The 15,396-nt window shown below is 38.8% G+C and overlaps 1 pseudogene; it reads left to right on the top strand.

Annotated features, from left to right (window-relative positions):
- LOC126243660 (lysosomal alpha-mannosidase-like) overlaps nucleotides 1-15,396 on the top strand; it is a 275,619-nt pseudogene that overhangs the window by 102,944 nt on the left and 157,279 nt on the right.

The following is a 15,396-nucleotide window of genomic DNA, read 5'->3' as shown; positions in this document are numbered from 1 at the left end:
AAAGAAACAAAGTGAAAGCAGACTGCCAAAAGAACATTGTTGTAAGCCCTTTTACATGTCATAAACATGTTGCCCCATATAATACTTTCATGCATAATACAGTAAAAAAAATTGTCCTTACTGGGATTTGAAAGCAGAAACCTGGGTATGATGATCTAACACTCCATCAATTTGCTCACATAAACTACACGTATTAGTCACTCATGGCTACATTTGTCCTGTGATGTGTAGTTCGGATGTTACTTTTAATTCCCGTTTATGCATGTTCTGCTGGACAACAGCACATAGTATAAACTAAATTGGAGTTTTGGTTGATACTTTATCGACACACAAGGTTTGGTACCAAACTAAGTATCTGACATCTGGAGGTTTGGCTGTAAGTTCCACTGAAACTCATTTAAAAAGTAGCTCCACTGTTCCAACACCAAAGGTCAGAAGCCCATCTTCACTCCTCCAATGACAGTGACAAAAGACCATGGAGCTTCTCTGCTTGCCTTCTCCAGAGCTTGGTCACATGACTAACTACTGTAATCAAGTTTGTTACTTTCTCTGGCTCACCTTATCAGATTACGCCGTTTTGTATATATAATAAATTTTTGATATACACATTCTTAGATCTACTTATGCTCAGGGGACTACATCTTAGTCCATAACTAATGTCTACACTTTGTCTTCTTAATTTATTATTTTTGCTTCAATTTTGAAAGGAAATCTCCTAAGCTAGTCAAGTACACTACATGTCTGTATTCTACTTGTTGCTGTGGCACTACGGAGACTCAAAGTACATTTCTTAATGTATTTACAGACATAACAAATAATATTTAAGTAAATTACTACATCTTAATCCCAACCGCAATCTCAAGTTGCTGCCACTAAATAAGTGTGTGCCCAATTCTGTTTTATCATAGTTTAATCAAAATTTATAAATAACTTAAAAATTTGTTTTCATGCTTATCGTACAAGCTAGCTTCATGTAACTGAGGTCATGAACTATTTGGCAGTGTGTTACATGTGTTAATACGTCTGCTAATGGTAATTATGCATTATAAATAAACAAACATTTAAAGTTTAATGAACACTAAAAGTGGTGGCCTAGAAATATGTTAATAATTTTTGTTTAGGGCTTCTGCTAATTCCAGAAATGTCCTTATATTTCCTGTACCTCAACAGTAGACAGTCTTGGCAATTTTAGTAGATATACTTATACAGTACTTTTAATCTGATGCGCTCAGTTGCCCGGTGACATTGGTGTTCCCCTCCTTATAGTACAGAAAAGATCAGCCGTGCTGCTCATTTTGTCACAGCAGCTTTGTCACACACATTCTGTTCATATGTGACCTCTTGGCCACTCTCACCTGTGTGTACCTGTCTGGTGCAGTACAGTCACTTAGGTTTCGACTGGCTAACCAACTGCCTGTGTATCAGTTGTCTGTCCACCCTCCCCCACCTGTGCCCATGGGCAACTACCTGCCCATTGGCGGGCACTGGAGCTGGAACCACCTGCTCTGGGGGACTAAAACAGAGGGCCAGTCCAGATGCAATATGGTGCTCAAGTGCTTTTCAAACCAGGAAATATGTCTGCAGGGGTAAGCACAATACTGTTGTCATCTTGGACAACAGGAATGTCCACAGCATACTCACCATGAAAATTCAGAAGAGAGGACAGCACTTGGTCACCAAGAATATTGAAATAAACATTCTGATCCACATTTATGATAACCACAAAAAAACACCCCAAAAATATCGCAGTCCACTATGAAAATTCAGAAGAAAGGGCAGCACTTGGTCACCAAGAATACTGAAATAAACATCCTGATCCGTGTTTATAGTAACCACATAAAACACCCCCAAAATATCGCAGTCCACCTCTGCCCTCCACACCGTGTGGGTCACCAGTGCCCTTGATGTCTTGTAACATTTGAAAAGATGCAAACTCATGAATCACTGGACCACACTAAATTAGCTACCATCATGCATACATGTTATTTGGCCTGCAAAGACATATAGCTCTATTTGCCACTGTGAACAGTGGCTTTTTGCAAGGTACCCCACTCAGGATGTCCATTTCTTGTACATCCCTTCACAGCATTTGCTTAGCAACTGGTTGAGGTGGACCTGCATTCTTTAACAGCATTTCCTGTTGTATCTAAATGAATTGTCATTGACAAGGTGTTACATTCGTCTCTGGTTTCTGGCGGATTGGATCTTTTTGTGATCACTGTTCTTACATAGTGTTACATGTCTGTGAGTAGTGCACCATTTGCTATAGACACATGGAACAGTCAGAACTGGTACATCAGTGAATCAAGCACACTACAGCTGTGGGCATGTTCGAAAGCAACAGCTCCTTCCGGCATCCTGTCACATCCCTGTATTAACGCGTCTTATGCAGAGACACCACTTCACTGCCATCTCTTGTGTGATTGGTGGATGATCATAAGAGAACCTGTTGCTACTTCCACACGAACTTCAGTACTCCAGAGTGATCCATGTGCTATTTCAAGGGAGTAACTAATACCTTTTCCGGTGAGCTTAGAACTCTGTGGCTCCTTAGAACAAACAATTGTGGCAATTCCTTTCCACAGATAGAAGCTGAGTTTTGGTGAATTTTATACAATGTCCTGTGTCACTCATTGTCAGGGCCATTGTAAACCATGCAGTGGCCATCGGAAACAAAGGGTATGGGGGCATTTTTTTTAATAAAAACAAACAAATGAAAACAGAATGATGTAAACGTGTTTAGTGGCTTTATTGGTTAGCATTATACTCAAATACAAGTGGCTAATTCCACAAAGTGGACTTACATTCAAATTAAATGTTTTCTTAGAGATTTCCAAAATGTAAATCCTCAGTTGTGTCCTCAGTGTCTCATTTTTTAAGCATATCACTTTCTGTGCACATGGACTGACACACAGGGTACAGGGCCCTGCAACGAAACAGAAGTTTACTTTGAATGAACACATCAGAATGTACATTTGTTTATTGATTGTATTGTTAATTACAGTTAGTGCAATACAAATAAAATACAATGATTATTATATTACCCCAATTATTGAAGGATGTCACATGGTTGACAAATTATACACTGATTAGAATAACAAATTGACTGACACTGAAGCACAGTTGAGCATGAAATGGGACAATGTTGTTGGTTCACCCTTGTGTGCACATGTAGTATGGCTGTAGCAGCAACAGCTGTGCAGTTTCTTACTGGACTACCTTCTTACACCGTCTTTTAATCTGCAGTATTGACTTCACTTTACAGGATCGCAATATCGTTGTGGCTTAACAAACACATTCCTGTGTATAAAATGATAATTGTGTTCCTATTATACATCTACATCTATAATCTGCAAACCACCATGATGTGCATGGCAGAGGGTTCCTCTCATTGTACCAGTTATTACAGTTCCCTCTCACTCCATTATAGTCGTAGGATACTACGCTTTTTCATTTTGTGAAGAGCACAATTTTATATTTTTCAACATTTAAAACAAGTTGCCAATCTTTGCATCACTTTTAAATCTTATCAAGATCTGACTGGAAACTTCTGTCAGACCTTACTTCATTATGGATAACTGCATTATCTGCAAAAAGCCTAAGCTTACTATTAATATTGTCTGCAGTGTCACTAATATACAACATGAACAGTAAGGACCCCAATGCACTTCCCTGGGGTACACTCAAGGTTACTTCTACATCTGACGATGACTCTCCATCCAAGATAACACACTGTGTCCTCCCTACCAGAAAGTCATCACTCCAGTCACAAATTTCACTTGATGCCCCATATGATTGTACTTTTGCCAGTAAGTGTAGGTGTGGTACTGAATCAAATGCTTTTCAGAAATCAGAAAATACTGCATCTACCAGACTGTCTTGATCCAAAGCTTTCAGTATGTCATGTGAGAAAAGTGCCAGTTCATTCTGTTCAAGATACCTCATTACATTTGAGCTCAGAATATGTTCTAAGATGCTACAACAAATCAATGTCAAGGATATTGGAAGGTACTTTTGTGGGTTGCTTTTACTACCCTTCTTATAGATGGGTGTGACCTGTGCTTGTTTCCAAGAACTGGGCATTGCCTTTCATTTGAGTGATCTATGACAGAATATAGCTGGAACAGGGGTTAACTCAACTGCTAATTCACTATAGAATCTTACAGGGATTCCATCAGGTCCTGGAGCTTCATTTGATTTTAACAGTTTCAGCTGTTCCTCAACACGACCAACACTAACACTTATTTCACACATCTTTTCAGTGGTACAAGGATTAAATTGGGCCAATTCTCCTTCGTTTTTCTTTGTAAAAGAGCATTTGAAAATGGTGTTAAGCATTTCAACTTGCACTTTGCTACTCTCAGTTTCAGTTCCTGTCTCATTTTCAAGGGTCTGGACACTAACATTGGTGCCACTAACAGCCTTCACCTATGACCAGAATTTCTTTGCTTTTCATGAAAGATTGTTTGACAATATTCTGCTACATTAGTCACTGAAGGTTTCATGCATCGCTCTCTTGACAGCCAAACACATTTCATTCAGAATCTCTCCATCTATAGCCCTGTGCTTTGTTTTACAGCTATTACGCAGTAATCTTTGTTTATTTAGAAGTGTCTTTACAGAGACTGCATACCGTGGAGGGTTCCTCCCCTTAGGAACTGTTCTACTGGCTACATATCTATACAGAGCATGGTCCTGTTATTTGTATGTCTCAACAAAAGCAACATAAAGCACACTCTCTTTTACAGTAATCAAAATGAATTATGTTGATTTGTCATATTCAATATGGCCTAGACAAAATTTCTAGTCGGTGTGATGAATAAAAGCTAAGTCTTAATGTAGAAAAATGTAAATTAATGCAGATGAGTAGGAAAAAAAGCATGTAATGGTTAGATACAGCATTAGCAGTGTCCTGTTTGACACAGTTATGTCATTTAAATATCTGGGTATAACAATATGAAGAGAAATGAAATGGAATGAGCATGCAAGTATCATGGCAGGAAAGGCAAATGATCAAGGCAAAGAATTTTAGGAAAGTGTAGTTCATCTGTAAAGGATACCACATATAGGATGTTAGTGTGATCTATTCTAGAGTACTGGTTAAGTGTCTGGGATCTTCTCCAGGTCCAAGTGAAAGAAGACATCAAAACAATTCAGAGGCAAGCTGCTAGATTTGTTACCACTTGGCTCAATCAGCATGTAAGTGTTACGGATATGCTTTGGGAGCTCAGATGGGAATCCCTGGAGAGATGAGACTTTAATTTCAAAGAACATTACTGAGAAAGTTTGGCGAACTAGTATTTGATGCTGACTGCAGAACGATCTACTGCCACAAACATACTTTTCATGTACGGACCATGGAGATAAGTTACAAGAAATTAGGACTCATACAGAGGCACATAGATAGTCATTTTTCCCTCACTCTATCTGCGAGTGGAACAGGAAAGGAAAAGACTAGTTGTTGGTAAAGGGTACTCTCCACCATGCACCGCACCATGGATTTCAAAGTACGTATGTAGATGTAGATTAGATGTGGAAAGTGGTGTAATAATGGACTTGAATTGTTCATGGAAATAAATAACTAATAACATTAAAATAGTGTAAACTGCTTGAGAGCTTGCCAATCACTATAGTTTGCTTGTAGACTGTCATACATGCTCAGAGGAGTATTCCTCTGAGCTCTGGTCTGTGGAAGAATCATTGGAATTGCCCAAGGATATAATAATATTTTCAATATTACTTTCTATACTCACCTCACTTTTCCGTGTTTCCTTTAACAAGTGTTGTGTGTGATGTACAACATTACTCCACTCAAATGGTGTTATTTGTGCCACTGCTTCCTCTAACAGCCTTTGAATTTCTGCCACAATGTGGCATTTGTTATTTGTTACCACATAATGTTTAATCTGTGCCCCAATTATTTCAATGGTGTTGATGTGGCAGTGGTATGGTGTAAGCCAAAGAAACCTGTGCTGTATTGTTTAGCTACATTGTCCACAACATACTGTGAAACTGATCTCTCCCCCCACCCCCATGAGCTCCACCTTACATAAATCATACTGAATTTTCACATTCTGGTGTTACAACTATTCGACAATGTTGGCTTTTCTTGTTGACATCATTGGAGCTTTACCTTTAATAGCTTAATGGAATGGGACAGTATCCATTACAATGACAGGTGACTGATTCAAAAAAAATGGTTCAAATGGCTCTGAGCACTATGGGACTCAACTGCTGAGGTCATTAGTCCCCTAGAACCTAGAACTAGTTAAACCTAACTAACCTAAGGACATCACAAACATCCATGCCCGAGGCAGGATTCGAACCTGCGACCGTAGCGGTCTTGCGGTTCCAGACTGCAGCGCCTTTAACCGCACGGCCACTTTGGCCGGCTGACTGATTCAACTTTTCCAGAAGCCCCCTTGAACTAATTCAGGAAACTATGTTGGTTCATCTCCTCATGGTAGTCACTTGTTTTCCTTGATTTGTAGATGAGGAGACAGTTGGGTATGAAACCAATATTGGAGCTGTTGAACCTGTGTTATTAACTACAGCTCAAATTGAAACCACAACTAATACCAGAATCTGAAATTGTTTGATTCCAAGATTTTCTTGAAAATCTGTACACTTTCTTACCCACTCCTTAATCCCAAATTGCATGTGTTACTTGATAATGGTAACTTTAATGTGCTAGCAGAAAGGAAGCAGAAGCTCTTTTCAAACATAACTCCCATATGGAGGTTCTGGATTTGCCAGTGACTTGATGTTAGACTGGCGTGGTTCATAAGGAAAGCTACACATTTCATTGAGGATCTGGTCACCCGAGTCTGACCGCACCAATGGGGAAACCTAAATTTGTGTCCAAAGTGCACTGTGTCCCTTCACACTTGCACCTGCCATCTGGGGCACAACTGACAGTGTCATCTCACGCCGTTAGTTGGGGACTAGCAGAGAGTATCACTGCATTGTTCTCAGTGATGAATCTCAGTTCTGCACTACCTCAGACCATCATCTTCTGCTTGACTTCAGTTTGCCTCTGGTAATACACCAGAGAACTCATAGCACAGCAGTCATAATGTGCTACCTCTCACTAGTGTCAAGTATGACCCGGGCCCAAGAACCAGGGTACTGTGGGATAGTTTCAAAGGTTGTGAGCCACTTCATCTGGGGAGATGATATAATGGCTACATGGCAGCCTTCCAAATCAAATCATTCTATTCAACCAATGCCAAGCAGTTGCCAAATCCTATTGACTCATACTTCAAATTTCATTTTCAATGAGTAACAGCACCAACTCACTTACTCGTAGAGGCACTGAGTTGTTGAAAGACACACAAAGCAATCTGATAACTTTGCTAAGTTTTGGATACATCTTTTTTATCTGTATGTCACTCACTCACACACACACACACACACACACACACACACACACACACACATAGACCTGTATGACCAGACTGTGGCACTTAACTACACACTGCAGTTCAGTAGGGGGAGGATTTTGTCAGATTAAGTAGAGAGGGGAGGAAAGAGGCAGGGATCATGAGGTAGGGTTGGAGGGACAGCTGGCAGTTGAGAGGGAGAATCAGAGTCCTGGTGGGAGGGGGCAGAATCATGAGTGGCAGGGGGCTAGCAGAGACTAAGACCACAAGGATTATGGGTCAAAGGATGTGGTACAAGTCAAGGACAACAGCCATCTACATAATTCAGGAAAGCTGTTGTCAGGGGGGAAAGATTCAGATGACACGGATTGTGAAGCAGTTATTGAAATCGAACGTGTTCTTCTCAGCAGCAAGGTAGGATATAATAAGACCCAAAGGAATTACAGACATGGGCTGTGAGTTGGCATTGATTGAAATCAGTGGGGAAAGTTGAAAATTTGTGCTGGATCAGGATTTGAACTTGGGTCTCTTTCTACTGGGCAGATGCTTTGACCACTAAGCCATCTGGATACAGTGGTCATTGCAACTGCATGGACTACCCTGACACACCTCCCATCAGATCCTAATTCTCAACTTATCCATACACTATGAATGTAGTGCTGCTGCCTGTCCATTATCCTCATTACTCACAGCATTTCATCAGTTCCCATAAGAGTTTGAGCCTGGTGTCATTGGATGTGTGTGAAGAAAGGATTCATCCACCAGCTATAGCAAAGTCCTCAGTCTCATTTATGCTCCTTTCAACATCTCAATGCCTCTATTTTTTGTTGAGTTGTTACCTTTACTTGTTAATGATTTAGATTCCACTTTTAATTGCCGATTGTTCTTTTAACTTGATTTTGTAACCACTGAAATAAAGCCATTGTGTGTGTGTGTGTGTGTGTGTGTGTGTGTGTGTGTGTGTGAGAGAGAGAGAGAGAGAGAGAGAGAGAGAGAGAGAGAGTGGGTGGGTGTGTTCTAACAACTATCCTCATGCATCCCTATTCTGTATCATTTATTTTTCTGCAGGCAAGCAAGAAATACAAAAAGCTGGAGTACAGTACATATTGGATTCAGTTACTGATGAACTTTTGACCAATCCTGATAGAAGGTATGAGTTATCTAGAGTGTACATGGAAAGTTGGTGGCATTTCTCATTTTCATGTTAGTTCTGCTTTGCTCAGTGCATTGAATGTGTTATAAAATTAATTATTTTCTGAAATCAGTTTTTGTGACAGTTGGGGTTGAGCTTACTATGAAATATGTCTAAGTATTATAAACCAAAATCCTCACCTGCTGATGCATAAATATTTATTTAGAAACAATTCTAAAATCCCAAATTATTATTTATGAAACGATCTCTGTGTCAAGGATTCCATGTTTTTTTCAGTGTATATCTTCAATATCTGTTTCAATTATACTTTTAGTAACTCTATATCCATCACTTCAGCAACCAAAGCTTTGTTCACATGAGCAAATAAAAAAAAGTGATAATACAGATGTAGTTAGGGACAGCAAGGATACAGGAATGATTTAATATTATAAAAATATTGTACCACATTATGGGGAAAAAAAGGAGGACCTCCACGCTATGTCCAAATGTAACAAGTGAGGTAGTTAACTGAAATGGTTGTGGTTAACTTAAATGGTTGTATAAAATTGTTAAAAATGAAAGCGAAAAACATAAGTTCATTTATAACCTGCATCAATAAATTAAATGCTCGCTACACTAAGGTTCGCTAAGGAATATCATGCAACACTAAAAAGATTTTTCGTGACATTAGTGACAGACTTAAAGACCATCACTAAATGTACCATAAAATTCTAAGCAACCACATCATAACAGCAAAAATTATACATTCCAAAGAAAGAATAAGACAAGACCTTTTTGGAATGAAATAAATTCAATAACACAAATTACCTAACAATGAGATTTCATAAAAGAAAATAATGAGCTGATCAACAAGTACCTACAAATTTCAGACTCTTTTGATAACTCTTCTTTTAGTAGAAGAAAATTTGGGCTTGAACAGTTCCTTGGTGGCTAGACTACATAGTAGGGATTGGTTTGATAAAATTCAGGTACATATTCAGTATTTTCAATTCTTGGTGTTTGATTGGCTGCAGTGAAAGCAGTATAAAATAATAAAACATTATTCAGATGAGCTTTGTATCACAAAGTTAATATTCAAGGTACGAAGGTAGGAACATGCACAGAGATGATAGTGTTTCAATAGAAGTGATTAAAACTGAAGGAAAAGTAATAAGCTTCCCATATTGTTTCTAGAATTTTTAAGAGTATGATTACTCTCCAAGGTAGAAAAATTCTTTAATTGTACTCCATGGGCACACACAGGTTTTCATTTCAGTAGGGGCAAAACTCTTTCCACTTACATGTGATTTAAAAATTTAAACCTGTTTTTACACTTCCAGATTTTATATTTTTGGGCCATTTATGTTATTTTATGTTGGTCCCATCAGAAGTCCTATTCCATGAATAAACTATCAGTACATACAGGGTGTTTCAAAAATGACCGGTATCTTTGAAACGGCAATAAAAACTAAACAAGCAGCGATAGAAATACACCGTTTCTTGCAATATGCTTGGGACAACAGTACATTTTCAGGCAGACAAACTTTCGAAATTACAGTAGTTACAATTTGCAACAACAGATGGCGCTGCAAGTGATGTGAAAGATATAGAAGACAACGCAGTCTGTGGGTGCGCCATTCTGTACGTCGTCTTTCTGCTGTAAGCGTGTGCTGTTCACAACGTGCAAGTGTGCTGTAGACAACATGGTTTATTCCTTAGAACAGAGGATGTTTCTGGTGTTGGAATTCCACCACCTAGAACACAGTGTTGTTGCAACAAGACGAAGTTTTCAATGGAGGTTTAATGTAACCAAAGGACCGAAAAGCGATACAATAAAGGATCTGTTTGAAAAATTTCAACGGACTGGGAACGTGACGGATGAACGTGCTGGAAAGGTAGGGCGACCGCGTACGGCAACCACAGAGGGCAACGCGCAGCTAGTGCAGCAGGTGATCCAACAGCGGCCTCGGGTTTCCATTCGCCGTGTTGCAGCTGCGGTCCAAATGACGCCAACGTCCACGTATCGTCTCATGCGCCAGAGTTTACACCTCTATCCATACAAAATTCAAACGCGGCAACCCCTCAGCGCCGCTACCATTGCTGCACGAGAGACATTCGCTAACGATATAGTGCACAGGATTGATGACGGCGATATGCATGTGGGCAGCATTTGGTTTACTGACGAAGCTTATTTTTACCTGGACGGCTTCGTCAATAAACAGAACTGGCGCATATGGGGAACCGAAAAGCCCCATGTTGCAGTCCCATCGTCCCTGCATCCTCAAAAAGTACTGGTCTGGGCCGCCATTTCTTCCAAAGGAATCATTGGCCCATTTTTCAGATCCAAAACGATTACTGCATCATGCTATCTGGACATTCTTCGTGAATTTGTGGCGGTACAAACTGCCTTAGATGACACTGCGAACACCTCGTGGTTTATGCAAGATGGTGCCCAGCCACATCGCATGGCCAACATCTTTAATTTCCTGAATGAATATTTCGATGATCGTGTGATTGCTTTGGGCTATCCGAAACATACAGGAGGCGGTGTGGATTGGCCTCCCTATTCGCCAGACATGAACCCCTGTGACTTCTTTCTGTGGGGCCACGTGAGAGACCAGGTGTACCGCCAGAATCCAGAAACAATTGAACAGCTGAAGCAATACATCTCATCTGCATGTGAAGCCATTCCGCCAGACACGTTGTCAAAGGTTTCGGGTAATTTCATTCAGAGACTATGCCATATTATTGTTACGCATGGTGGATATGTGGAAAATATCGTACTATAGAGTTTCCCAGACCGCAGTGCCATCTGTTGTTGAAAATTGTAACTACTGTAATTTCGAAAGTTTGTCTACCTGAAAATGTACTGTTGTCCCAAGCATATTGCAACAAACGGTGTATTTCTATCGCTGCTCATTTAGTTTTTATTGCCGTTTCAAATATACCGGTCATTTTTGAAACACCCTGTATTTGGAGACCTTGTCAGAGGAATGACTTTGGTGAAAGAAGGTGCAGCATCCTGGTTCAGTGCAAATGGTTTACTATTAAATGTAAATAAGATGCAGAATATGTGGTTCAGTCTATCAAAGATTGCAAAAAGAGAAAAATGAAATTTAATTCTTTTGGGCATTACTTTTGACAAAAGACTAACATGGGACATCCACGTAGAACTGGTAACAGTTAAGTTACCAAGAGTAATATACTTTGGTGAAAAAACTGATGTCATTTATCATTTCTGAATATGTAAGGACACCATATTTTGCCTTTTTTCAGTCTATTTTAAAATATGGATTAATACTCTGGGAAAATAGCAAACAAATAAATGAACTTGTAATTGAGAAGAAATCAATTAGAGTAATCGTAATAGCAGATAGCAGAACTCATTGCAACCCCCTGTTCACTAAGTATAAGATTTATTTTAACTGTATGTGGGAATCACCAGAAGAACATCTATGAATGCACAGTGAAATGCAGCATTATTCTGTGGCAATGAGCACATGGACAATCTGCCTAACTTTTAGATTTTTGTTAGTATTCTTTGTATTGACTTAGATTTTTCAGTTGATTGGTGTTTGAGCTTTAGGAAATAAAAAGTTATTGCCTGAATACTATGTTGTATCTCTCTAGTGGAAGGAGATAATCTGTAGTTGGCTAAATGTAATTAATTTATATATCCTAGAAAGTGTTAATTACATACTCAGTGAACTACCAAATTTAAATGTAACAAATCAAAGATATGATTATAGTAAAAGAACTGGTACTCTCTGCTATTACCAGGAAACAGATGAGGAAAGAACAAACCATAGTCATAACTACAAAGTGATCAAAATATATAACAAACTGTGTAAACACATCAGAAGTATGCTAATCAAATTATTGAAGGAAAAATTGCAGAGCTTCTTGCTAGCTAACCCATTTTATTCTATAGAATAATTTTTAGGAGTACCAAAAACAACAATGCAAATAATATAAATTTGTATTTTGTAATATTAGTATGTAAATTTAGTGATGAAGTTTACTGCATGTAGAAATACTGTATGTAGAGCATTTCGTATCAATTTGACATTTGTTTCAATAACCTTCAATGTGTTGCAATCTTAACAAGCACCAATGTGTATAATGAGACCAATCGTTGCCTTTTATTATTATCCTTATGGCCCTTCTCTGTAATCTGAATACTGTGTCCATATATTGCTCATTTCATCTCCAAGACCCAATTCCATAACTGAGAATTCAGTGTACTATAGTGGCTATGTACAGTCCACAGCAGTGTAAGGTATGAGGGTGTACATCTATGTAACAAGTTACCACAAAGCTTGAAGTCTCTTCAAGTAGGATTCTCAGCAAAAATTACAATGGAGTTTGTGAGGTAATGGGCGAGTTGTGGTGTCCTGGAAATATTTTAAGTTCAGAGTTAGTGGTCACCACTTGGGCCACTCGGCAAGCAGCTGCTCATAAGCAACTGCATGATGCCGCACAATGGCTGGACCATGTGGTCCAGGTGACGTGTGGCTGGAATTTCATGGTGATTCTGTGTCGATGAAGGAGACATGCCGGGAGTGCCAAAGATGGTGGACTTTGTGAAACCTTAATGGCAAACATTTCACAGTCTGTATAGAAATTAATAATAGCCAGATGAAACATGACACCTCAAAAAGAAACATGTACATTACCATTATTTGCACAATGATTCGGATGGTGTAATAAGATTTTCAATATCTTTATTAGTTTAAAGTTTAGTATATGTTGATAAATTATAAAAGTAACACCCAGCAACAAATTTCCTAAATATAAATTACAGGTGTGTAACTTGAATAGTACATGAGTTATTGGAGGTCAAAGTAGCTGATTACTATCGATCGTGTCAGGCCATAAGTACTCCACAGTTACACACACACACACACACACACACCAAAATGGTAGGAGCATTCTTATAAATATATTTATTCATCTATGTCTTTGTTTATATCCAATATATACTATGCATGAAGAAACTGGTCAATTATTTACTGTGTTTTAGAAAGCACAGAGACATTAGTCTACTGCCTTACTTCTGTTCTATTTCTTTGACATATGTACATGTAATTTGTTTATGTATTTAATAATGTGTGTTTATAGTCCAGCCATAGGAATATTTATTTAATTTCAAGTTATTTAAATGTAAATCTAGTATTTTGAATGTGTTTCATTATGTTTGTGAGTGTGTATTGGCTTGGAGACAGGGCGGGAACGCTCTAGCCAATCACAGCAATCATTCCAGAAAGGACACGTGGAGAGACTATATGGAAGTGGGGAGGATCAATGTTTCGAGAGAGGACAGGGGAGTTCTGGACAGGATTGGAGAGGACACGAGAGAGTCCTGGACAGTATGGCAGTCTTGTGCACTTGTGAGACTTCCGTGGCTTCTGCAGTGAAGACGTAGTATGCACTTAGAAGTGAATATCTCGCAAGCTATGTTGTTGTTCATAACTAATTACATGAAGTAGGAATCTATTGCTTCCCTGTTATTCAACTTATATTTTATTTAATTGCAGGACCATCAACACCAATATGTGTTTTACAGTAATAAAGGGCATTCTTAAAGGTACTTCTGCTATTGTACTCATCATTTAAAGTCGTTAAAATAGTACCTGCAGAATTTATTTAATTGCAATCTTTCATGTATAAATGTCTATGTTACATTCAAAATTCGCAGTTGCCGAGTGATAGGAACCTTTGACCATTCGATTCATGTGTATATTAATATCGTATACTGTAGACTCAGCAGTATTTGGCTTGTAATGCTATGTATCCCAGCCCCCAGTCAACGAAACCAGCCAAAACCTTTTAATATTTCAACTCTGAGTCTGTGGGTACGTAGTTGAGGGCCATCATTTCATTTATTTGAAAGCCCGCAATTGGGGGCTCATCCAGGATTTGTGTCCTGCAAAGTGGTAATTCCTTTGCTATCTGTTACTCAGTGTACTATGCGAAGTGTAAAAACCTTTGCAAAACTAGTGTGAGATCAGTTTTCTTCCACAAGTAGATTTCTGGAAATAGTGACATTGCGCAGTAATTTTTACAGCTAACACATACTATCGATAGAGGTTCTAATATATCATGTTAAAGGCAATTTGTGTGGGGGCTCAGAGTCTAAATAAGATGAGTGCAGGGAACAGTAGCGGTTAGTGCATTTAACAAACAGCAGTATCGGAGACGGTTGGAACACGTGGTAACTGGCAGCGGCTAAAACTACATCAGGTGACTTCTCCAGTCGCGGACACTGATCAACAGTAATATGACGGCAGTGTCTTCGAGTACGCCAGGGCAGTCTTCAGTGTCGACTTCCACTACAACCGACAGCATCACCATGGCAGAGGGAACCATCTCAGATCAGATAAGTGCCTGCGCAAATAGTGAGATAGTGTTTAACTCTGAAGTTCAAGCTCCACTTATAGATCTCACGAATATAAAACAGTCACCTAGTATGTGTAAATCTGAAAACAGAAGTGAGCCAGTTAGTCTGAAATCAGAGTGTGAAAGTGTAACTAGTAGGAATTCAGGCACGGGGAATGAATTTGGGGGAGATATGATGTCTCAGCTAATGCAAATGATTCAGGGAAAGACAAATAATATCAGTACAATTCAAACAGATATGGGCACATTGCAGATGGTTACAAATACAATTCGGACTTATATAAGTACAATGCAAACTGAAATAGGTTCCACGGTGAAAGAGGAAGTTGAAAAAATTATGGGTAACCTTGAAAAAGCAATTTATGATAAATTAAAATGTGTTTGAGTGGATATGGGGAAAATTACAGATGGAGTTGTAATAGTAAAATCTAAAATTGAATCAGTGTAAAAATATCTTGGGGAAAAAATGGATAAGATATAGAC

This window comes from Schistocerca nitens, chromosome 1, assembly GCF_023898315.1.
Source record: "Schistocerca nitens isolate TAMUIC-IGC-003100 chromosome 1, iqSchNite1.1, whole genome shotgun sequence".
In the NCBI taxonomy this organism is placed as follows: domain Eukaryota; kingdom Metazoa; phylum Arthropoda; class Insecta; order Orthoptera; family Acrididae; genus Schistocerca; species Schistocerca nitens.
This window is presented reverse-complemented; position numbering and strand designations above follow the sequence as displayed.